At 54.0% G+C, this 23669-nt stretch overlaps 2 protein-coding genes across 3 annotated transcripts in view; both read left to right on the top strand.

Moving 5' to 3' along the window:
* The window catches only part of Rpl10a (ribosomal protein L10a), a 105452-nt gene that overhangs the window by 32817 nt on the left and 48966 nt on the right, over positions 1–23669 (top strand). The window lies entirely within an intron of this gene.
* Positions 1–23669, top strand: part of Ppard (peroxisome proliferator activated receptor delta) — a 65039-nt gene that overhangs the window by 23532 nt on the left and 17838 nt on the right. The window contains exon 1 of one of the 2 annotated variants that reach the window (XM_051153444.1): positions 11673–12056. The exons of the other annotated variant lie outside the window; for it this stretch is intronic. The gene's annotated coding sequence lies outside the window, so the exon portion shown is untranslated. Of the gene's footprint in view, positions 1–11672; positions 12057–23669 lie in introns of those variants that run through there. 2 annotated transcript variants of the gene reach the window in all.

Genomic DNA, 23669 nt, shown 5'->3' with positions numbered 1-23669 from the left:
TGGACACTAGTGGGCGTGGATAGTCAGAGGGAAAGTAGAAGGAGAATCGGCTCAGGGCTAGCCTCAGCTACATCATAGGCTGGAGGGCAGCTTGGGCTACTCGAGACCTTGTGCCAACAAGGAAAAAGATTAGAGAAAATGTGAAAATGGCACATTGACCACCAGCCTCTCGACGTGCAGGATGCTTGCCTGCCCAGTAGACGCTGGCTAGTAACCACTTGGAGGTGAGCCCTCTGTTCTCCAGTGTAGTGCTTGGGTTCAGCACACTGCTTCTAAAGCTTTTCTTTCCTTTCTGTGATTGGCATAGAGCCCGAGCCTCCGGCACGCTAAGCAAGCACTCTACCACTGAGCTATAGCCCTGCCATGAACTATGGCCCCTGTGTGCCATGCCCCCACGTCTCTGTACTCTGTGCGGCATCAGCTCCTGTATTATCTGAACTTCCTTCTCTAGTCAGTGTCGGCTCTGTACCTGTGTGTGTGTGTGTGTGTGTGTTCCTGCTAGCATGTTAGTGGCTTGCAGCCTGGCTTCTGAGCTCATCTGCAGGAAGGAGTTCTGGGTGCTGGTTTGGGAAGTGTCCCTCAAGAGCAGCTGATTTGCTTCTGGTGGTGGTGTGTTAGTCAGCTCTCCATCACTGTCACAGAATGCCTGAGGTCATCAGTGTACAAGGAAAAAAGGTTTGGAGATTCCAACCCATGGTCAGTTGAGTCTGTTGCTTTGGGCCACTGGTGAAACAGCACCATCATCTGAGGACATGTGACAGAGAGAGCCATTCTTTGCAGGCAATACAGTTGCTGCTCTTGGACAGGACAGGACAGGACCCAGTGCTGTTCTCAGTACCCATGTCAGACAGCTCACAGCAACCTGGAACTCCAATTCCAGGGGACTTGACTCCCTCTTCTGGCTTTCAGAAGTACATACGCTCAATATATATATATTTGTATATTTTGTTTTTGTTTTTGTTTGTGTTTGTTTTGAGACAGGGTCTCTATGTAGCCCTGGCTTTCTTGAAACTCAACATATAGACCAGGCTGGCCTCAAACTCAAAGATCCTCTATGCTGGGATTTTTTTAAAAAGCCTTTGTTACCATACCCTTAACCATCCCTCCATAACCCGGAAGGAATGGCTGGCCCTCCTGTGCTGGGCAGCCCTGCAACTCTTGTCTCCATCCTGCGCTTGAGCCACAGCAAGTGTGAAGCTACCAGCTGGGTCCTTGTAGGTCCGGCCTACTCAGGTTCCGTCCTCATTCTGACAGGGATGTGTCTGAGGGGGAGGGAAAGCCTCTGGTCACTCAGACTATGGCTGCTAACAGTCCAAGGCCACACCCTTGGTGTGCTGTGCAAAGCCCTGCATGCACCAGCCAGTCTGCCTCTCCTGGCAAACTTAGCTCTTCTCCACTTCAGCAAACCAAACTACCTGCACGCGGAGTACTCGGGAGCTAGAGCCCTGCGCACTTCGGCGTGTATGTTACCCTCTTTGGCTCTTGTTTGGCATGCACAGCCTGGTACCCTTCCTCCCTCCTCACCGGTTCCAGTTTCTGCCTCAGTGAGACAAACAAGTGCAAAGGATAGCATGGACAGGCCTCAGCAGAGCTGAACAGGCCTGTCCATGCCTTCCTCCTTAGCAGTACCTGAATCCCCCGGAGTGCTGTCAGGACAGAAAGAGCCTCAGAGGTGCCTGTGTGACAGCAGCGCCACGGGAGCAGTGCTCTGCCGTGCGTGGTAGGGTTCCGTCCCCTGGGCTGGACACCGAGATAGCAAGGACAGACGGCCTTATGTCACGTACAGGCCCATTATTTCTCCTCTACAACTCTCAGTCTTTGGCCCTGAGCAAGCACTGATGTGTACAGTGCTATGTCACGTTACCATTGCTGCAGGTATTGAAGGGCTCCTGGCACAGTCCCTCCCCTCCCTGAGCAGAGCTGGTTGTCTCCGAGGAGAGAACTCTGAGCCCACAGAAACCTCAGCCGTGGTGCAGGTCGGTCATTCTGTGGGATGCCTCTTTGTGTACATCCGCCTCTGACAACCAGTGTATCCTTCACAGCAGGTATTTCTCTTTGAGGCTGAACTGAGGGGCAACGTTTCCTTGGGTGACTGGGGAGAACCGTTGTGGACTTGTCTGAGATATGGCCCTGGCACAGATGTGTCGCCATTCTCGTCAACCTCTCTTTCTCCATCCCTCAAGTGGTGCTAGGTTCTGGGTCACCATTGGTCCCTCAGCCTTGCAAGTCCACCTTTTCTCTTTGTAGGAGAGCTGCTCAACACAGATGTGGGGTCAGGACCCCAGGGTGGGCGAGACGCAGTGGCTCAGAATCTGGTGCTGAAGATAGAAAAGGGTGGGGCCACCTGGCTCTGCGGCAGTTCAGGGTGGGGCCGCGGATGGCATGGCAGCTGAGTAAGGTGCTCGGTGGCCCCAGGCAGCTGTATGAGCACCCCTTAAGTCATGCATGCCCTGCCACACCATTTTTAGGGTGTACCTGTGCTTCTCACAGTCCAAAATGGTTGCCATGGTTCCAGCTGTCACCCCAGAGACACTTGGAGAAAGAAATCATGTCTCATCTCTTAAGGAACCTTGGAGAAAATGTCATCATCATCATTGTCGCCTCCCCCCACCCCATGACTGAGGATGCGTGGTACTTAGCGCGTCGGGGCTGTGGCTACTTATCTGTAAAGCGCCATGACACATGGAAGAGCGTCTGCTGTTGACACTGATGGCTGTGGTGGTGGCAGTTCCTTTCCCGTCTCCCCTGACCCGGGGGCTCCATGGCCTCTGCTCTAGTTTCTTGCTCCTTCTGCCTGCCTTCCAGCCTTTTCTCTCAGGTTCTGCCCTGCCTCCCATCCCCTGCCTTCCCTCTCTTTGCATCGGTCCCTTCCAGCCTCCACCCTCCTCAGTTCCTAGGAAGTGGGAATCAACTGCAGATCCCTCACGCACAGCACAGCTTGGCCTGAACTGCAGATCAGTGAGGGGTTGAGAAAACCAGGCTCAGTTGATTTGGAGTTTGCTTGTGTTGTTGTTGTTGTTTTGTTTTGTTTTGTTGTTGTTATTTGTTTGTTTTTTGAGTCAGGCTCTCTCTATGTAGTCCTGGCTGGCTGGAACCTGCTGGGTAGAGCAGGCTGGCCTCTAATACACAGAAATCCACTTGCCTCTGCCTCCAGGGTGCTAGTCAAGATGTCCACCACCACTCCGGGCTCCACTGATTTATAAGTCAAGTGTGAATTAGTAACTTCACCAAAAATGGCAGTGGCTTCAGTCAGTGGACATTCATTGCATATGAATAAATCCGGTGGCTGGTTTAGGTCTGCAGTCCAGCCCCAGCCAGGGTTGTCTCATGGGCTGCAAGGGTGGGGGGTGAGGGGTTGAAAAACCACACAAAGCCACTCCCCCCTCACACACACCTACGGAGCTTTCCAGCGTATCCCTCCTGGTAGCTTTTCCGTCCCACCTCACCTCCATTGGCTGTTCTTAGTTGCAAGGGAGGTGGGAGGCATTCCACAGAGGCACCTGGCTACTTGGACTAGAACCGCCGTTCTGTCCCTGAGCAAGCAGAAGAGACTGCTATGGGTAAGAATAAGCAGGCAGCCACCATTCATGCAGCTTTAACTTAGTGCCTCTGTCAGCTAGGACCAGCCAAAGTGTCCTCATTGCTCAGGCCAGAAGGAACAAGCCAGGAGGCAAGGACAGATGAAACACAAAGAAGGGGCACCAGGAGACCCCAGAACGTTCTCCAGGCTCACCATCAGCACTCTCCCATGCCCTGCTGTGGCCCTCTCTTCCTTGTCATCCTGGCCTTGTTGCTGGGAGTGGCTTCTGTTCCTGACATCAGCACCACCAGCTGGAACCCAAGGAAGCAGCTGGCTTAGCAGGGGCCTCTGGGAAGAGCTGCACTCCAGCCTCAAAGCTCGGAGGCCCGAGGCTGGAAATAGTCTTATTCTTGGGTACACTGGGCCACCTCCAGGTGGCCAGCCTCCAGGGACAGGGCGTCAGGAGCGGGACACGAATCCACAGAACCGTGAGATCCTTTTCCAGGCCCATTAACTAGTGTGAGTGTTTTGTCCACGCTGCTAGGGAGGCGTTACTACGTGGGCCAGGCACACAGAGCTTTCTGTGATAGTAAATGGTGTTCTTTCCTGGATTCAGAGGAAATTTTAGGAATAATTATTACACTAGATTCATATATTCTCTCTCTCTCTCTCTCTCTCTCTCTCTCTCTCTCTCTCTCTCTCCCCCCCCCCCCGCCCCCACTTATATTTTTGAGATAGTTTGCTTATGCAGCCCAGGCTGTCCTTGAACTCAGGATTTTCTTGCTACAGTCAGTCAGCTGCTCTTAGTTCCCAGGATGCTACTGGAGCAACAGCGTTACAGTCCAGAGTGGCTCTGAACTTGCGGCTCTCCTGCCTGATGTTCCTAGTGTTGCAGTTAGCAGGTGGTCATGTGATGCTGTGAATGACACGGCAGACTTTGTGCACAGGAGGCAAACACTGTCCTGACAGAGCCACATTCCCAGCCCCGGCTGGCCCCTCCTGAGTGTGGCATTGTCCTGACAGGAGCAGGGAAGTAAGGAAATAGGACAGAGCTCACTCTCTAGAAAGTTCAATCCGGCTACAGGCTGGGGCAGGCGGAAGGTGTCACTTAGGATGTTTATCTCTCATCTCTTCACAGATCTGCTCACTGCTGCATCTGATGAGTTCGGGGACGGGGAAGGTGCAGGGGGGGGGGGTGCGGAGAGGGAAGGGGTGCCCCCTGTGGCAATGGGCCTGAGTGTGTCTCTGCTTACTATGGATGAGTCAGCCTCCCTGAGATTTCTCTTACACCCACATCTGAGCTGTACCCCAGCCCTGCAAGAACGCCCTCCTCCTCCTCTTTTATGATTTTTTAATTTTGTTATAATATATTTTATTAATTTATTCATATTACATCTCAATTGTTATCCTATCCCTTGTATCCTCTCATTCCTCCCTCCCTCCCATTTTCCCCTTACTCCCCTCCCCGATGACTGTGACTGAGGGGGACTTCCTCCCCCTGTATATGCTCATAGGGTAACAAGTCTCTTCTTGGGATTTTTTAATTTTTATTTTGTGTGCATTGGTGTTTCGCCTGCATGTATGTCTGTGTGAGTGCATCAGATCCCCTGGAACTGGAGTTACAGATAGCTGTGAGCTGCCATGTGGGTGCTGGGAATTGAACCCCGGGGTCCTCTGGAAGAGTAGCCTGTACTCTTACCCCTGAGCCATCTCTCCAGCGCCTTCTCCTCAAGTCATGTGAGGATCTCGGTTCCTGGCCTCACTCTCTGTGGTATTCGGAATGTTTCCAGGAAACTGTGGGTGGGACAGGCGGCTGGCTCTGATGCATTCGTTGCTCAGGAGCTTGGACCGTGACCCTGGGTATTCTGGTCAGCTTCCTCATCTGTCACGTTTGGATCGTGCAGTTCCTTCCTCTCAGGGTTGGCTCAGGGATTCGGGAAGTGTGTCACTAGTGCTGGTAGGTAGTGGGCGCACCCACATGCAGAGGCCTGCGTGGGATGCCACGATAAGAAATGTGGTTCTGTGGGCAGGAACATGGCAGCTGTGTGGAGTGGCTGGACAAGGTGGAGGGGTGGCTGGAGGCAGCTCCTGAGCTAGAACAGGGAGCGCGACTGAGGACATTGCCCGGCCTGTGTGCCTGGGCTCATGTCCCCGACTGAGGAGCTCCCAGGACGGAACAGACGGACAGGAGAGGACAGAAGTGTGTGCTGCCTGCCAGGCGCTGTGCTGGCATGGGGCCACCTGTGGCTGGCATAGATAATTGCTCTTGGATGCATTGAGCTCTCCGAGGCCTCTGTGTGGTGTTTAGACAATCGGCAGGAGACCGGCTCCAGACCAGAGTCAGCTGATGGCAGTTCATCCAGCACAGGAAGGTGGCCAGGCACAGGTTGGAGGCAGAAGCCAGGAAGGTCCCCATCTTAGAGGAAGAGGGAAGAGCCATCTGGTTGGGGACATACTCACCAGGAGGAGAGGGCGGCATTCCGCTGGGGTGTCGTGTGGTGTGTGTTTGGGTAGCTGGTAGCTCCCGAGGCCTCCACTTCAGTGTCAGCCAAACACCAGCCTGGTGGGTCAGAGGCAGATTGTACCCCTCCAGGCCTCAGAAGCTGAGCAGGAGGCTGCCTAGCCTACTGGCCCCATGTATAGCCTGGCTTCAGGAGAAAGGAGGAGGCTCACAGACAGGACATGAAGCCTGACGCTCAGCCCAGAGCCCTGGACTTGACTGGGACAGCAAAGAGAGAGGCAGAGACCAGGGCTGAGACTACCTTGGGTCAGCACCCAGGAGTGTAGGATTGTTCTGAGAGCAGGGAAGTAAAGAAAAAGGTCTGAGCTCCCATTCTAGAAAGTTCAGTCTGGCTACAGGCTGGGCCAGGGCAGGAGGCACAGCCTGTGGGCTATGGCTGGGATATCAGTCAGAAGAGTACTCAGGACTCCGCATTCTGTCCATTTGGTCCTGGGATGATTTGGATCTTGGGAGATGTTTTGGGAGGAGGAAATTGCTTCTGGGAGTCTAAGGTCAAGGTCAAGATGGAGCCAAGAATGGACGCAGACACAAACCAAGGCAGCTGTAAGAAGCTTCTTTCTTGTCCAACTAGCCATGAGAATGGGCTTCAGACGGGGCTGCCTGGTAGACATCCGTGGCCTTGCCGAAGGACACTATACACACCCTTTCCTGCAGCCATGTACCAGATGCTCTGGTCGGCTCTCGGGGTTTGCATATCCATAAGGTGGGGAGTGTATGGGCCCTGCAGGAGGGTGGGCAGCACTGGCCCAGAGTGGTCCTGGGCTCAACGCTTCCCTTTATTCTTGGCTTTGAGCACCTAGTTTTTGACTGTGCAGCAGAAGACGGGGTGCATCAGTTGTTAGGTCCTCAGCAGGCCCCAGGAGCACACTGGGTGAGCTCACAGGCTGTCCTTGTTTTAGAACATCCTTGTCTGTGCCTTAAAACAAAATTAGGTCAGGAATGGTGGCACACACCTTTAATCCCAGCATTTGGGAGCCAGAGGCAGGTGGATCTCTGAGTTGTAGGCCAGCCTGGTCTATAGAGCAAGTTCCAGGATAGTCAGAACTTTAGAGACACCCTGCCTTGAAAATAAGTTATATAAATATGTTTTTTAGTCAGTTCTCATGTTGTCCATTCAGACTCAGAGTAACAAGCTTGGATTTGAGCTCCCACTCTGTCTCCCTGCGTGCCAATGCTGGGATCACAGGCTTGCCCGTGCCCTGGCCCTGATGTCTCTGCAGCTTGATCAGAGCCATGTGCCTGCCTCCAGGCCTGTGGCGAGTCTTTCTGGTATCTGGAGCCTGAGCCTATGTTTTCAGGTGTCCTTCAGTGTGTCCTCAGATGACCTCTGCACAGGTGGGGAGAACTCTTAATGGTGCAGGCTCAGCCTGTTTGCTTGTGTTAAAGTTAACATGTTTATTGATACAAAAATAGCGTGTACACAAATCAGAAAGTGTACGGCCAGAAGGAACAGGCTGTCTCTAGGCCAGCCTCACCCCAGAACAAAGGAGTGTGTGACCGGCTCCTGCCCACATGTGCGTGTACACACACACACACACACACACACACACATCACCCGACATGACACGCATATACGTGCTCACAGTTGCTCTCTTTCCTGCTCCCACACCCTGAGGCTGTGGAGCATAAGTTGACCTGACACCTAGCTTTTCTCACTGGAGTCTGCGCTCGGATTCTTTCCATATCAGCCACCGCATTCTCTTCAAGACCTTTTTGGTGTCCATGTGGGGTGTGCGCAGTTTAACCAGTGATCCCTGAGCAAGTGTTTGTGCAACTGGACACTGAAAAGCCTTAAACTCAGGGTCTGGAGAAATGGCTCAGCAGTTAAGAGCACTGGCTGCTCACAGTCACTTCAGCCCGTCATCTGGCCTCTGCGACACTGCATGCACGGACAGGGTGCGTTCAGGCAAGCATTCATACACATAAAAATAAATAAAATCTCACAAAATGTTTAAAGCCATAGACTTGAGTGAACTGTGTCTTCTAAAGTGAAGCTCTTCCCAGCTCCATGTCGACAGGCCAGAAAGGAAAGTTACAGCCCAGGATTCTCTGAACCGGTGAGGGAGCTCCGGAACATGAAAACAGCCTTCTAGAGACTCAAGAGCTCAACAAGGCAGGTGGCAGGCACCACAGGGTTTCACGGAAGTGAAGCCCTCCCAGATGGACATAGCATGAGCCTGCCCCTTTTATGGGGGACAGAAGGGGTACACATGCTTGTGGAGGTCAGAGGGCAGCTTCAGGAGTGGCTCCTCAGGAGCTGTACGGCTTGTTTTAGAGACAGAGTCTCTCAATGGGACGTGGAGCTTGCCAAGCGGGCTAAGCCGACTAGTCAGCGAGCCCTAGGTACCCGCCTTGTCTCTGCTGCCACATTGCTGGGCTTACAAAGTGCATCCACCACTCCCAGCTCTTTCATGTGGGGGCTCTGGGCATTGAACTCAGGTCCCCATGGTTTTTCAACAAGCACTTTACCACTTGAGCTGTCCCGCCAGCCTGAGCTAGCAAGGCGCTTCAAATGAGCCAGGTAAGAAAGGGTAGGCCCCGACCCAGATCTAGCCAATGGACAGGACAGTCTCCACAGTTGAGTGGAGAGACTTTCACACGAACTCTGGGGCCCCATATTTGACCATGTCCCCTTGATGGGGAGGCCTGGTGGCACTCAGAGGAAGGATAGCAAGTTACCAAGAAGAGACTTGATACCCTATGAGCATATGGGGGGGAAAGGGGAGGTCTCCCTCAGTCACAGTCATAGGGGAGGGGAGTATGGGGAAAGTGGGAGGGAGGGAGGAATGGGAGGATACAAGAGATGGGATAACCATTGAGATGTAATATGAATGAATTAATAAAAAAAGAAAAAAGAAAAAGAAAGGTTAGGCATTTGGGGCAGGAAGGTGGCAAAGCAGTGTCCATGTGGCTCTCAGTCCCCTCTATGCCTGCTCGGTGCCCAGAACTTTGGAGGCTATGGGAAGCAAGGGTACCTACCCAGCACCTGTCCCCCCAGGGGCCTCACAGCTGGTGACTGCTCTGAAGAGCTGTCACCTCTTCCTGGGGGATTGGGATTGGGCTGTGGGGGGATGGGGACTGGAGACCGGACACTCAGGAACTCTCTAGGGTTCTGGAAGGGGTCACCATCTTGGCAACAGACACCTATAGTAAATGTAGGTGTGCCTGGGGTCACACCCCAGCAGCCAAATCCACATCCACTGCATTAGCAAGCAAGTGTGGGAAGAGCTCCGGCTGGGGAAGGCTTATCTAAGGAAGTGCTTTTTAAACGCAGTTTGAAGGAAGAGGCAGATGGCTGATTAAGTAGGGTGTGGAAGGAGCTGCCCCTGTTGGTGCCTCAGGGCAGGGAGAGCCCACTGGTGAGCTAAGATGTCAGGCCTCACCTTCTCCAGAGAGGTGGTCTTTCTACCTCTCCCTCCCTCTCTCCCCCCCTCCCTCTCTCCCCCTCCCCCTCTCCCCCTCCCTCCCTCTCTCTGCCCCCACCCCCTTTCTCTTTAGATTAAGATTTATCTTAAGGGAATGGGTGTTCTGGTGCCATAGAGGCCAGATGAGGACATCCAGTCCTCCTGGGACTGTAGTTACAGACAGTTGTGAGCTGCACATGCTGGGCATCAGACCCAAGTCCTCGGCAAGAGGAGCCAGTGCTCCCAACCACTGAGCCATCTATCCAGCCCTCTCTCCCCTCTTAGCAGGCGTTGGGCTCAGAGCACCAGTCTGGTCTGCACTCCCTGGGCCCAGCCTCAGCATTAGGTGCACTTTTCATAATTGGGAACCAAGGCCTTTTCCTGCCCCCATCTGTGCTTCAGAGAACTGGGGCCTCGGAGAGGGGTGGCATGGCTCACCATTCCCTATTGTACTTTGTGTCTGGCCAGCCTCGCCTGCCTCCTGTGTGGTCTCCACACAGGGATGTTTTCCCCTTTATCCTAAAGGGCAGGCTGCTGGGGGCTGGAGAGATGGCTCAGTGGTTAAGATCACCGCCTGCTCTTCTAAAGGTCCTGAGTTCAATTCCCAGCAACCACATGGTGGCTCACAACCATCCATAATGTGATATGGTGCCCCCTTCTGGCTTGCAGGAGTACATGCAAGCAGAGCACTGTATACATAATAATAAATAATAAATAAATAAATCTTTTTTTAAAAAAGGCCGGCTGCTGCAGTGCTGCCTGGACCCCTGCATTTACACACACCCACCCTACTCCCTACCCCCTCACCCCCTCAGCCCCCCACCCCCCGTCCCTATGCCGGCCCAGGAGGTAACACGTGCCCTGAGGAGGACTCTGGTGCTGCTGGGAGTCTGCCCCAGGAGCACAGCGATGGTGGGCTGGAGAAGGCCAAGACTGACTCCAGGTCCCCAGCAGTTACTGGCCTTCAGGATTTGGGAACACGGAACAGAACTGTCCAGAAATCCCTCAAATCACAAATTATTCTGTATCTTTCCCCACCCTTTATGAATTTTAGAAGAACAGGCTATGAAGCGGACTTGGCCTCTCTCCTTGTCCCCACTTCCTTTCTGCTTGATGGTCAAGCCCAGGAGGGCATCAAGCTCCACCTCGTCCTGTGTCTCCATCCCATGATGGCATCACAGGCATGTGGCACCACATTCATCTTGAGTTGTCTTTCTGTGACAAAGTGTGAAGTCCTAAGTTCAGTTTCTAGAGCCCACATTAAAAAGCTGGGCGTGCACCCGTAACCCCAGTAACCCCAGCACTGGAAGGTGAAGAGAGGAAGCTTGCTGGCCGTCTAGCCTACCTGGCAACTTCCAGGCTGTGAGAAACCCTTTCTTAAAGGCGGTTTGGGAGACTGCGTCCCTTAGGCCCAAAGAGGATGGATGGTGGGTCCGCGGCTAGCCAGGACTATAGAGTGAAAATGCCAAATAAAAATCAACTGGAGAGCCGGCCGTGTTGGCGCACGCCTTTAATCCCAGCACTCGGGAGGCAGAGGCAGGTGGATCGCTGTGAGTTTGAGGCCAGCCTGGGCAACAAAGGGAGTCCAGGACAGCCAAGGTTACACAGAGAAACCCTGACTTGGAACAACAACAACAAAAAAAACCCAACTGGAGCCGGGCTTGGTAGCCGTGCCTTTAATCCCAGCCCGGGCCCGAAAGGACTTCCCCTGCATTTGTGAGCCACTGGCAGCCCTTTGCGTAGTCACTATCACGCCTGTGTCGTGAGTAACTGCAGTTAAGAAACATTTTGTGTGGGCAGATGAGCCTTCGGAACCAGTATCCCTGGGTTTGGGACCAAGCGTCTCCCTCACTCCTTCCCATGGCCATGGCTGTGACAGTGCGTCCTCCCTGCTCCTGAGGAGAAGTGGAGCAGCTCCGCAGGCCGCTCTGCTAGTGAGCCAAACCAGTTTGTGTCTGGGGACAGCCTTGCCCTCTTGTCCTGTGCCAGTCCTTCCTCTGAGGTGGCTGGTCAGCACCCAGCTTAGTCACGCCAGCCCAGGGCTCACAGCACACCACACCTTGTCGGGGAGGCCGTGGGTCTTTTCAGCATCCCGCGCACCTGGCAGGCTCTCAGGTAGGAAGCAGGCCCTCCCCTGGGCTAGCTGTGGGGCTGTTGTGTGCTTCCAGCCCCTCTCAGAAGGAAGAAGGAAGGCTGTGTCCAGGGTGTCCCGCAGGCACCCTTTCAACCTCCACCTACTCCACAGGGACGTGCAGCCTGCAGGGACCAGGCTGTGACCCATGGTAAGGTCGGTGCCTTGGAGTCCCAGGCTGGCCTATGAGTCCCAGGTAGATAAAGGAAGGCCCTACCTCAGTCTAGACGTCTGGGGGAGAGAGAAGCCGGAAGCAGTAGTGGGGAAAGGTGCACAAGGCCTTGCCAAGCAGGTTATGGTGGGTGGGGAGATACCACCTGGTAGCCCTAGGATTTGGGCGGAGATTCTGGAGGAGGTGGCCAGAAAAGAGGGCTGGGAAGGCTGGGCCTCCTGGCCTCTGCTGGCAGCCCACCAGCAGCCCACAGATCTCTTTCTCCCCAGTTTGCAGCAGCCTCCAAGGAAGTCGCTCCTCAGTCCTTGGTGAGTACGGAGGACTCTGGCCCTCACTCTCCCTGACATCTTTTCCCACAGCAATTATCGTTGAGAAGCCAGTGGCTAGAGCCAAGTCGGGATGTGGCCTTTCTTGTCTGTGCCACCTTGTCCTGTTGCCTGTTGCTGTGTTACCAGGAGAGTCCGCTCTCCAGGTATTCCAGGTGCCTCTCTTGCACTGTGCTCCCTCTTGGCTTCCAGGCAAGCTCCTGCCAAAGCCAAAGAGTTCAGGCAAGGAGCAGCTTGCACTGTGTGGGCTGAGCAAGCGCTGGGATTTCTCTCCCTGGCTCATGGTCACCTCGGACTCCGGAGGGAAGCAGTATTCACAGGTTGTCCATGCCACCAGCATGGCATCTGCTGGACAGACGCACGCTTCCCTGGTGTTCTGTGGAGAGCCAGTTCTGTCTTGTTTGTGGGGTAGATAGAGAAGGAACCCAGTGTGACCTGAGGTGTGTGAGAAATGTCATCCCTGTGGCCTGGTTCTGACATTTCGACATCACTTCCACAGACCCCCTCCTCCTGGCTTCGTGGCCCCCCCCCCACTTTGAGTGTGTGGGTTTTCACTGGCTTGGGGGCTGCTGTCAGGTGAGGAGGGATCTGGACATGATTAGGTTCGGATCCCTAGAGTGCTTTCAGGCCTGAGAACCCGTCTGCTTCACTGTCCTTTCACTCACTTCTTGTTCCCTTTCCTCAGGGACCAGGAAGTCCTTGGGGACTTCCTGCTTCCCAGAGCTATGTTAAGCAGCTCTTATCCACGACTAAAAAGCTCCAGGAGGTGTGCGCTTGAGAGCAAATAGGGACCTGGTGTGTCCCTGCAGCTTCCTTACCCACGTCAGCATCCTCCTAGGCTGCTTCCTGGGAGCTTAGCCGCTGCCTCTCTTTAAAGTTAGTGTGTTTGCCTGCTTGTTGAGTGTCTCTGAGTGCCTGTGCCCATGTGTGGATGTCAGAGACCAGCCTGTAGGAAGGAGTCGGTTCTCTTGCCCTCATGCATCCACAGGATTGATTTCAGGTCACCAGGCTTGGAGGCAGGTGCTGTGTCCTTACCCACTGAGGCGTCTCATAGGCAGAGCTTCAAGCTTCACTTCTTCACCCACTATTAGCACACCCATATGATGTCAGCATGGCCGTACAATGTCAGCGTGGCCGTACAATGTCAGCGTGGCCTTAATGTCAAAGCTTGGGAGGCAGAGACCAAAGGATCAGGAGCTCAGTGTTGTCCTTGACCTTGGTGAATTCAAAGCCAGATTGAGTTACATGAGATTAGGACACTCTCTCTCTCGCTCTCTCGCGCTCTCTCTCTCTCTCTCTCTCTCTCTCTCTCTCTCTCTCTCTCTCTCTCTCTCTCTCTCTCGTCTCTTGAGACAGGCTCTCACCATGTAACTCTGGCTGGCCTAGAACTCTATGTAGACCAGGCTGGCCTTGAACCACAGAGCTCTACTTGCCACACCACCATGCTCAGGTGACATGAGACTTTCAAGAAATCAAAAAATTACAATAGGAATGGAGAGATGGCTCAGAGGTGACAGGCACTTACTATTACCCTTGCAGAGGACCCTAGTTCCACTCCCAGCACCCCATGTCAGGTAGCTTACAACAACCTGTTCTAGCTTCTGGGAATCTGGTGCCTTCTTTTGGCTTCTGTGGACACCTGCACGCGTGGGCACATACCTACACGCATGTTCACGATTAAAAGCAACAGAGATACATCTTTAAATTTGTGAAATGTCTTTCACGTGCAATGCCTATTCTAGGCTAGGTGGGTCTGAGCCCTGGCCTTCAGATGGCGGCCTTCAGATGGCGGCCTTCAGATGGTGGCCATCAGTTGGCAGCCTGAGCCACAGAGAGGCTGGATTGTGGCCCAGGGCACACAGCTTGGTAAGACAGCTGAGTGAGCCTGCTGCAGAGCCTGCTGGCTTCACACCTCTCTAGGGGTGGGGCATGAAGTTGTTGAGCTGAGTTCAAGTGGGCAAGCAGCACGCGGGCTCAGCACCAGCCTCGTTCCCTTCCTGCTGCTGTGATAAAACACCCTGACAAATGCACCTTCTGGGAGAAAGGGCTTATCGTAGCTCACAGTGCCAGAATATAGTCCATCATTTTGGGGGAATCAAGGCAGGAACTTGAAACGGGAGGTCCACAGTCAAGAGCAAAGAGAACACACTCACACATGCCTAGAAGGCACACATGCCTATTGCTTGCTTGCTTGCTCCACGCTTACACAATTCAAGACCCAAACCCAGGGGATGGTGTCACCCACAGTGGGTGGGACCTCCCTTCTGTGTTAATGCACTCACAACAATCCTCCTGAGACATGCCCACTGGCCAGCCTCCTCCCTGAGACATGCCCACGGGCTAACCACATCCGAACGGCCGTCACTGTCACTGAAATGCTCTTCTCAGCGGAGTCTGCATGACGTCAAGTCGACAAAACTATCCCAGTGTCTTCTGAACTTGGGAGAAAGTTTGAAGTTGTGATACTCAGACTCACAGAGGGTAGAGGGAGGGACAGTGTGTGTGTGTGGAGCACAGGCTCAGAGAACCCTCAGTGGGCACAAACACTGGACTCAAGGTAGACAGCAGGCTGAGGGTTCAATGCAGAGACCAAAACGACCGCCAGGACTCTGCTTGCAGGCGCAATCTGGAGCAAGTTTGGGGAAAGCTGCCTTCTGTTGTACAGGCGCAGGCTGGGGGCAGGTGCAAGGATTGGGGCACTGCCTTCCTTGTGCAGACACAGGGCTGGGGGCGCTGCCTTCCTGCACAGGCAACGATGGCTGTCCCCCTGAGTCCCCGTGGGCTACTGTGGGACATACTTCCACATACAGGTTCTGTCTCCCTTATTGGGAACTTCGTGTCTGTGAACATATGCAGGGCCCTTCAAGGCCAGAAGAGGGCGTCAGAGCTCCTGGACCTGGAGTCACAGGTGGCTGTAAACTGCCCAGATGGGTGCTAGAAACCCAGCTCAGGCCCTCTGGAAGTGCAGCAAGCCCACCTATTGGTTTTTCCATCTACTGGGAGCTTTTTTTTTTTTTTTTAAGATAAATGACTTTTTCTTAATCCTTTTTTTCCCCCCTACATCACACTTTTTAAAATGTACTTACCTGTATTTTTTTTTTTTAATCAGCACACAGGCTAACAGGCTTCTTTGTAACACATTCATGCACTTGGCTGTGGTTGGCCCGTCCCACCTGGTGCTTCCCTTCCCCACAGTCTACCCCGTCCACGTTCATATCCCATGTGGTCTGTCACTTCCCTGCCCATCCCCCTTAGCCACGCCGCCCTCCACGGGCCCCTTTCTAGTACCCTGGCCTCTACTTAGAGTTACTCCATATACGTGCACACACATAAAAACCAGAAGGAAGAGCCTGCTTTGAGAGAGAGCATACGGTGTGTGTCTGTCTGTAATACTTCCTAGTTCCATTCTTAATGCTGAATAAGATTCCGTTGTGTGACCAGACGCCAAGCAGGGCAGGGCCAAGGATGAAGAAGAGTCCATTCAGTCAGGAGATGGAACATTCTCGTAGTCTTAGGTTCCAGGAGTGGAACCTAGAGGGGTCATGGCATGGCTGCAAGCTCCTGTCATCACGGTGGCTCTCGTCCCTGCCTGACCACGCTCTCTCTCCAGGGCTCTAGGCTTCTCTTCTGTAAGCGGGAAGTGGCTGCCACTGTTGGGAAAGTTGACTGGCTTTGTGAGCTGGGAATCTCGGACACTGGGACAGATAACCTGTGTATCCCAACGGATAGACAGATAGCCTGGCTGAACAGAGGCTGGCCTTTCCTAGGGAAGGGCTCACAAAGCACGGGGCTCCCTTCAAGGTGGCTAGTGTCCTTAATCCCAGCAGAGGCAGGTGGATCTCTGTGTGTTTGGGGCCAGCCTGGTCTACATATAGAGTTTTGAGCCAGCCACACCTTGTCACAACAAAGCCAAAAAGCAAAATTTTTTTCTCAGAAGACAGAGAGACAGAACAGTAGGAAAGTAGCTGGTTGTGGCGGGAGATGGGCCTCAGCCGGTGGGGTCCTTGCCTGGAGAACGCAAAAAGCTTTGGCGCTGATCTCTAGCCGTGTGTAAATGTGGACATGATGTGCACCAGCAATCTTAGTGTCTGTAGGTTGAGGCAGGAGGACCAGGAGGTCAAGGCCATGCTTAACTTCATACTGAGTTGGAGGGTAGCCTGAGCCACATGAAACCCATCTCAAAAAACGAGTTTAGTACTGGGTTACTTCAGGTCATTTTTTTTTTAAATAAAGGTTAAAGCAAAAAGGGAGTATTAGTTCAGTGGTAGAGGTTTACCTGGCATGGACACAGCCCTGGACCCAAATTCCAGTGATACAAATAATAATAAGTAGAGCCGGGCGTGGTGGTGCACGCCTTTAATCCCAGCACTCGGGAGGCAGAGGCAGGCGGATCGCTGTGAGTTCGAGGCCAGCCTGGTCTACAAAGTGAGTCCAGCATGGCCAAGGCTACACAGAGAAAGCCTGTCTCAAAAAAAACAAAAACAAAACAAAACAAAAAAAATAATAATAAGTAAATAAATAAAACCAGAGCTGTCTTAGGAAGCCAGTGGAGACTGCCTTGTTTGAGAAATTGGACCACGGTCTCACCCCTGACTCCCAGAAAGGCCCGATAACAGCTTGGGAGGTGGCACTTTAGTGTAGGTGACTCCATTGTGTTGTTTAGTCTGATCTGTTGGAGCCAGGTGGAAGAGCCTAGCCCAAAACAGCGGCCTTCTGTGACTGTCAGTGCTGGTCATCTGAGGCTGATGGCCCATGGCTTGACGCCCGCAGAAGGTGGATGGGCTCCGTGTAGGAAGACTTGGAGAAAGCTTGCCCCGTGCACTCGCCTCCGCAGCCTTAACTATCCCTTGTCTCGACGGTCTCTGGATTCTTTCCTTGCACCTCCCTCCTCTAAGCTAGAACCCTGTGTGACTGCCTGCACCGCCCTCGGCGTGACTGCACCGCCCCTCGGTCAGTGTTCATTAAAGACCATCTGGCCGGGCGTGGTGGCGCTCACCTGTAATCCCAGCGCTCGGGAGGCAGAGGCAGGCAGTCTCTGAGTTTGAGGCCAGCCTGGTCTACAAAGCGAGTCCAGGACAACCTAGGCTAACACAGAGAAACCTGGTCTTGAAAAACAAAAAAGGAAACAAACAAAAATCATCAGTTTATTCATGGCTTTATTTTCTTCTCTCAACTCGACTCTCTTCTAAAATGAGGACTTTTTTTTTTTTTTAATGTACACAGAGCTCTGGCTGCATGTACACCTGCAGGCCAGCAGAGGGCGCCAGATCTCATTACAGATGGCTGTGAGCCACCATGTGGATGCTGGGAATTGAACTCAGGACCTCTGGAAGAGTAGTCAGTGCTCTTAACCTCTGAGCCATCTCTCCAGCCCAATGAGGACATTTTATCCTCAGAATTATCCGGGATGGCCTAGTTGTCTTTGACCTTGGCCTTCTCTGAGGCCTCCAGCGGGGACCCAGCACCTACCCTGCCCTTCTCCCTCACTGTGTGTAGCAGGTGCTGGGTTTCTCTACCACCCTGGGAGCCCAGAGTATGAAGGCACCTGAGGATTTCCACGCCTGTCCTCCCTGTGGAATGGTGTTTCTGCACAGCCCTGCCATGTTCCTCCTCATCACTCGCTGCTCTGCTCAGTGGTCTTCAGTTACTGGCTGTTGGTCACTTCTCACTCTACAAGTGAGTGATTTGCCTGTGGGGGGGGCACCAAAGGCACGTGGTACTCACAGAGGTCAGAAGACAGCATAAGATGCCCTGGCACTGCGATTACAGGTGTGAGCAGCTGTGTGGGTGCTGGGATCTGAGCCAAGACCCTCTATAGGAGCAGCCAGTGCTCGTGTTTAGGTTTTTGGTTTTTTTGTTTGTTTTGTTTCTCTCTCTCTCTCTCTCTCTCTCTCTCTCTCTCTCTCTCTCTCTCTCTCTCTAATACAGGGTTTCTCTGTATAGCCTTGGCTGTCCTGGACTTGCTTTGTAGCCCAGGCTGGCCTCGAACTCACAGAGATCTGCCTGCCTCTGCCTCCCGAGTGCTGGGATTGCAGGCACGCACCACCACACCTGGCTGCAGCCAGTGCTCTTATCTGCTGAGCCATCGCTCCAGCCTGAGACTTAACATTCTTTAGGGAAGAGGCAAGTGCTGATTGGAGAACTGAGTCACTGTGCGCAGACCCCAGAAGGCTGAGGGACTCTGGCTGCAGATGGAGTGGGGATGGCTGCAAGTCCTTGAGGGTAGTGGCCTTACAGAAGGGAGGGAAGGAGGTGAGACAGGAGATAAAGGCCTTGGGCAAGAGAATCTAGACCAGCCAGGAGGCACATGGATGTGTCACAGCAGTGGTGACTCTAGGAGCTGAGGGGAGGGAAAGTGAAGCGGGTCCAGCTGGTGTCACATCAGGGACAATACTGGGCTCCTTACAAAAAGTCAAAAGTTACAGTAATGTAAAAGAATTCTCTAGCCATTTTGGAGGCCGCCCACTGCTTGATGTGGTCTGTATTCTGTTAATTGTCTTCACCTCAGTGTGTTGAGAAAGCATGCTCTGTGGCTGGGTAATGTTTCCCTTTTCTGCACGTGCTGTTTGTCTGACTATTCCACTGTGGGCAGTGGCTCTGGGTTGATTCTTTGGCACTGTAAATATGGAGCCGGCACCTGTGTGTTTTCCTACACAGGGAATTAAAATGTCCATCACAGAGCCTAATATTCCCAGGCTGAGCTGAAGTTTGGTGGCCATGGTGCACTGGACAGATGTTGGTGGCCCCTCTCTCCCCAGAGGGTCAGAAGCCAGTCAGCCCTGCTCGCCTGCCCTGCCTCCTCGCTACGTCCATCACCCTGTCTGCTCGGGTCATTTTCGTGCCCTCCCCTTGGCTGGGTGCTCATCTCCTACTCCTGACAGAGCAAGGCAGGATTTCCCCAGACGGAGGCCAGAGTGATAAAGTGAGGTACTGGGTTGTCAGCGCTCAGCATTGAGTCAGTCCTGCCTGCCCAGCTCAGTGGGCTGGCTAGGTGAGATAAGATCATCGTAAAATGAATGAATCATTCTGTACACATTAATCAGGAAATTATTCCTGCAGCAATTATTCACAAACCAGCCATTTTCCAAATAAAAGACACAGAAATTTGTTAGATTTATAATAAGCCTTAGAGCCCCAGAGCCAAGCAGACATCAGCCCTCTTGTTGCTTCCCACCCAGAATCCCAAATACTCGCATGTGTTCCATTTGGGCTGCTGCTGCTCCATCAGAACAGTCCTCAGAGCAAGCTGCTCCATGGTGACCTCCTGTCTCCCTCCCATCTTCGTCATCCTCCTCCTCTCCTTGTGGTCCTCCTGAGACCCCCAAACCATGGACCTTGGCTCTACCTCCCTGTCTTCTGCACAGCCCAGGCTGTCAGCAACTTTATTAACCAGTCAGGGATATTGGAGGGTTAGGGGGCGTTCCTTACATCCCATGGATACAGAGGATGGTCGGTCCAACATTCATAATAATGCCAGTGGCAGGGCCGTGGCCTGGTCTCGGGGCACGGAAACCAGCATCTGGAAGCACAAGACCCTCCTCCAGCAGATGATGGTGAGGGCACTTGCAGAAGTCAGGAGGCTTCCCTAGTCTTAGTGGTTGAGAAAGGAAAGTGATGGTGTCTAGACGTGGTGACTGTAGAGCCCCACGGCACTGCAACCAGAAGGCTGGGCTGCCGCTTCTTAGCCCTAGGGGCCCTTGGACACCGCATGAAGCTGTCAGACCTAGGCATGTGGCTGTTCATGTCAGCTGGACTTACGTGAGCTGTGTATGATCACAACAGAGGTAGGGGCGTGTGCATGCATGTGTGTGTGCATGTACATGTATCTGTGTATCCAAGCAGCCCCAGGAGGCGGGAACCAGAGCACGCCGGAGCATGTGCAGGGGGTCCTGGAGATTATCATATGTATGGTCAATGGGGTCTTAGAGCAGGCCTCAGCAGCACCAGCCCCTGTGTCGGTCATCCTTGGATGACTCAGCTTGGATCTTTCCAGGAATGGACAGGCGGGCCCTTTCTCCTACTGGCTCCCCGCCTGGATTCACCCAGCTTCCCTGCTAATGTCTTTCTCAGCCCTGCCAGGGAGGGTTTTTTGTTTTTTGTTTTTTGTTTTGTTTTCTCTGTCAGAGCCCTCCTGGGCCCCGCCTTTGTCCAGGTAGAAGGCCCTCCCACCCTTTACCTGACCTGTCTGTACCAGGAGCCATCCAGCTGCAGCCACGTGACCCTTCTCTGTCCCGCTGTCCCTGTCCTCCTCTTTGCTCCTACCACCTGCCCTAGAGCAGTGCGCTGCACTCATACCCCGCAGCGCCTGTGCCACTCCACGCTGCACTCATGCCCCGCAGCGCCTGTGCCACTCCACGCTGCACTCATGCCCCGCAGCGCCTGTGCCACTCCACGCTGCACTCATACCCCGCAGCGCCTGTGCCACTCCACGCTGCACTCATGCCCCGCAGCGCCTGTGCCACTCCACGCTGCACTCATGCCCCGCAGCGCCTGTGCCACTCCACGCTGCACTCATACCCCGCAGCGCCTGTGCCACTCCACGCTACACTCATGCCCCGCAGCGCCTGTGCCACTCCACGCTGCACTCATGCCCCGCAGCGCCTGTGCCACTCCACGCTGCACTCATGCCCTGCAGTGCCTGTGCCACTCCACGCTACACTCATGCACCTGGTGTCACTCCACACTGCACTTGTGCCCCGCAGCACCTGGTGTCACTCCACGCTGCACTTGTGCCCCGCAGCGCCTGGTGTCGCTCCACGCTGCACTTGTGCCCCGCAGCGCCTGGTGTCGCTCCACGCTGCACTTGTGCCCCGCAGCGCCTGGTGTCGCTCCACACTGCGCTCGTGCCCCGCAGCGCCTGGTGTCGCTCCACACTGCGCTCCTGCCCCGCAGCGCCTGGTGTCGCTCCACACTGCGCTCGTGCCCCGCAGCGCCTGGTGTCGCTCCACACTGCGCTCCTGCCCCGCAGCGCCTGGTGTCGCTCCTTCAGAGAGACATGGCTATCAGTTACAGTTCAGTATGTGTGTCTGCTTATTGACTTAGCAAATGTTTGCTGAACGAGTGGGTGACAGCAGATGGCAGCCACTGGCAGAGGGACGGTGCAGGCATTGGCACACAGAGCTCTAAGGCCCTAGCGGGCAAGGTGCGCTGCCTGCATGACAGCAGGTCCTTTTGGTCAGAAGGCCCCTGGGTGCTGAAGGCCTTTGCTTAGAACTGTCATTAGAGTCCCAGATCTTTCGAGAACCTGGGTAGGCCTTCCTTCTGGTTAGCTCAGACTTCCCCTCCTCCCTCAGCAGTAAAAGTATTGCATGCACCTGGGCATGGTGGTGCACGCCTTTGATCCAAGCGCTTGAAAGGCAGAGGTGGGTAGATCTCTCTCAGTTCAAAGCCAGCCTGGTCTATGTAGTGGGTTTCAGCCTAGCCAGGTTTACATGGTAAGACTCTGTTTCAAAAGAGGCAAAACAGAGGTCTTTTTTAGTGACGATGGGTTGTGTTTCTAATTCTGTCGGTGTGTGCACAGATACATATACACATGTGTCCACTTGGGTGCGGAGGCCACTGGTCATGCTTGGTCATCCCTCAGATGCTATCCACCATGTATCTAACTGGGGTCTCACTGACCTGCATCATAGGCTAGGCTGTGCTGGCCAGCAAGCGCCAGGCGTTAGCCTGTGTCTGCCTCCTCCGCCTGGGCCCCACATTCTGGCATGTCGGCCTGTGTCTGCCTCCTCAGCCTGGGCCCCATACTCCGCCATGTTGGCCTGTGTCTGCCTCCTCAGCCTGGGCCCCACACTCCGCCATGTTGGCCTGTGTCTGCCTCCTCAGCCTGGGCCCCACACTCCTGCGTTACAAGTGTGCACCACTACTCCTGGCTTTCTCACATGGCTTCTGGGAATTGAACTCAGGGCCTTGTGACTGCATGACAAGCACTTTGAAAGCTACCTTCCTGGCTTAGGTTTTTCTTTTATTTGTATGTATGTTTGTATGTGTGCATACATGCAGTTACACGGCATTACCTCACCATTCCTGTGGAAGTCAGAGGCTCACCTGTGGGAACCAGTCCCCTGTGGGAGCTGGATTCCGATCAGCAGGCTTGGTAGTAAAGTTCCTTTATACCCCAAGCCATCTAACTGCACCCCCTCCTTGGGGAAAGCAAAGTCTCACAGTGTAGCCCAGGCTGTCTTTGAGCTTGCAGCAATCCTCCTGCCTCAGCCTCAGTTGGAGTTACAGGCATGCACTACACCAGGCCTGTTTTGTTTCTGTGTCCCAGTTCTCACATAACTCACATTTTGGAACCTTCTCTGTCTAGCTACAGTTTGGGGGTGGGCATTGCATTAACCCTCCCAATCCCAGAGTCAACAGGCCGCTGAGAACCGGGCCTGCCCCTCCCTGCAGCGTGCAGCTGGATGGCCCACCCGAGGCCCCTCACTTCCAGTTTCCCAGCTCAGGCAAGAACGCCCTTCCCTCTGTTCTCTTTTCCAGAATAGTCTCTAGTTGCCAGAGCCTTTAATTTTCACTTAGTGCTGCTTCTGCATGCTCAGGGCAGAAGTAGAAATACAGGGAGTGGTTTCTGCTGTCTCTGGCACTTTCGGGCTTTGACCTAAGGTACCCACTAGGGTGGGTCCACCTTGGCCTTGGGTGCTCTGAGGAGATGGGGTGACCTAAATTAGCAAGTTGGAAACAGTGAGCACCTCGGAGTTGCTGGCCCAGAAAATTGGGTCACTGGGTCAGCACACAGATGACTGATTAAAAGCAAAGCTTGGGACCATCATCCAGAGCCTTCCTCTTACCCCCTCCCCCACTTGCTGGTTCCAAACCACTCATCAGAGGCATGGGACAACCTCTGCCTCAGTGACACTGCTCACCTTCACCCCCCTGCAGTGGGCAAGGAGGAAGTGTACTCAGGAACAGTGACAGAAGGCGAGGAAGTGGAGGAAGGCCCCAGGCCATCCCCTCAGCAAAGAAGCCATTCTCTTCTCCAGAGCATTTTCCTTCTATTTTCACTTTGCTCTTCAGGGTATTCGGGGACAGAGCGATGAGCGCCCTGAAGGTCTCCTATGGTGGGCGGGAGGTAGGGGGCAGGTGCGGTGGAGGCCCAGGGGTGCTGGTGCTCGCACACTTTAAAACCAGTAGCTTCGCTCTGCTGAGTCTCCTCAAGAGCATTGGCAGTAGCGCACACAGCTGCCGCAGCCCCTGCCCAGCACGCCTGCCTCAGTTTCCCCCTGCTTCTTAGCCCTCACTGGTAGGCAGCTGCAGTATGCTCCCTTTGAGGCCCGAGAACATCTGCAAAAGTGAGTGTCACCCCCAGACAGGGGCTGGGGGAGGGACAGATCCAGGGTCTGACGCAAGCCTGACAGAAGCTGTATGAATGACAGCAATGTGAGGAAGCGATCCCTTGGCAAGGGCTGCAGGCTGAGCCCGTCAGTGTGCCTACACATTCACTAAGGACACTGGGCCAGGCGCTGGGAACCCACCTCAGCAGAACAGAGGACACTCCCGGGTACAATGCCGAAGAGTCGGCACTGACGTAATAAGCAGGGTAGAGTGGTGCTAGGCCAGGATGGCTTCCTGAAAGGAGAGTCAGTAAAAGCCCAG

The sequence above is a fragment of the Acomys russatus genome, chromosome 11 (assembly GCF_903995435.1).
Source record: "Acomys russatus chromosome 11, mAcoRus1.1, whole genome shotgun sequence".
Classification (NCBI taxonomy): Eukaryota; Metazoa; Chordata; class Mammalia; order Rodentia; family Muridae; genus Acomys; species Acomys russatus.
Note: the sequence above shows the minus strand (reverse complement) of the source record. Positions and strands in the feature narration are given on the sequence as shown.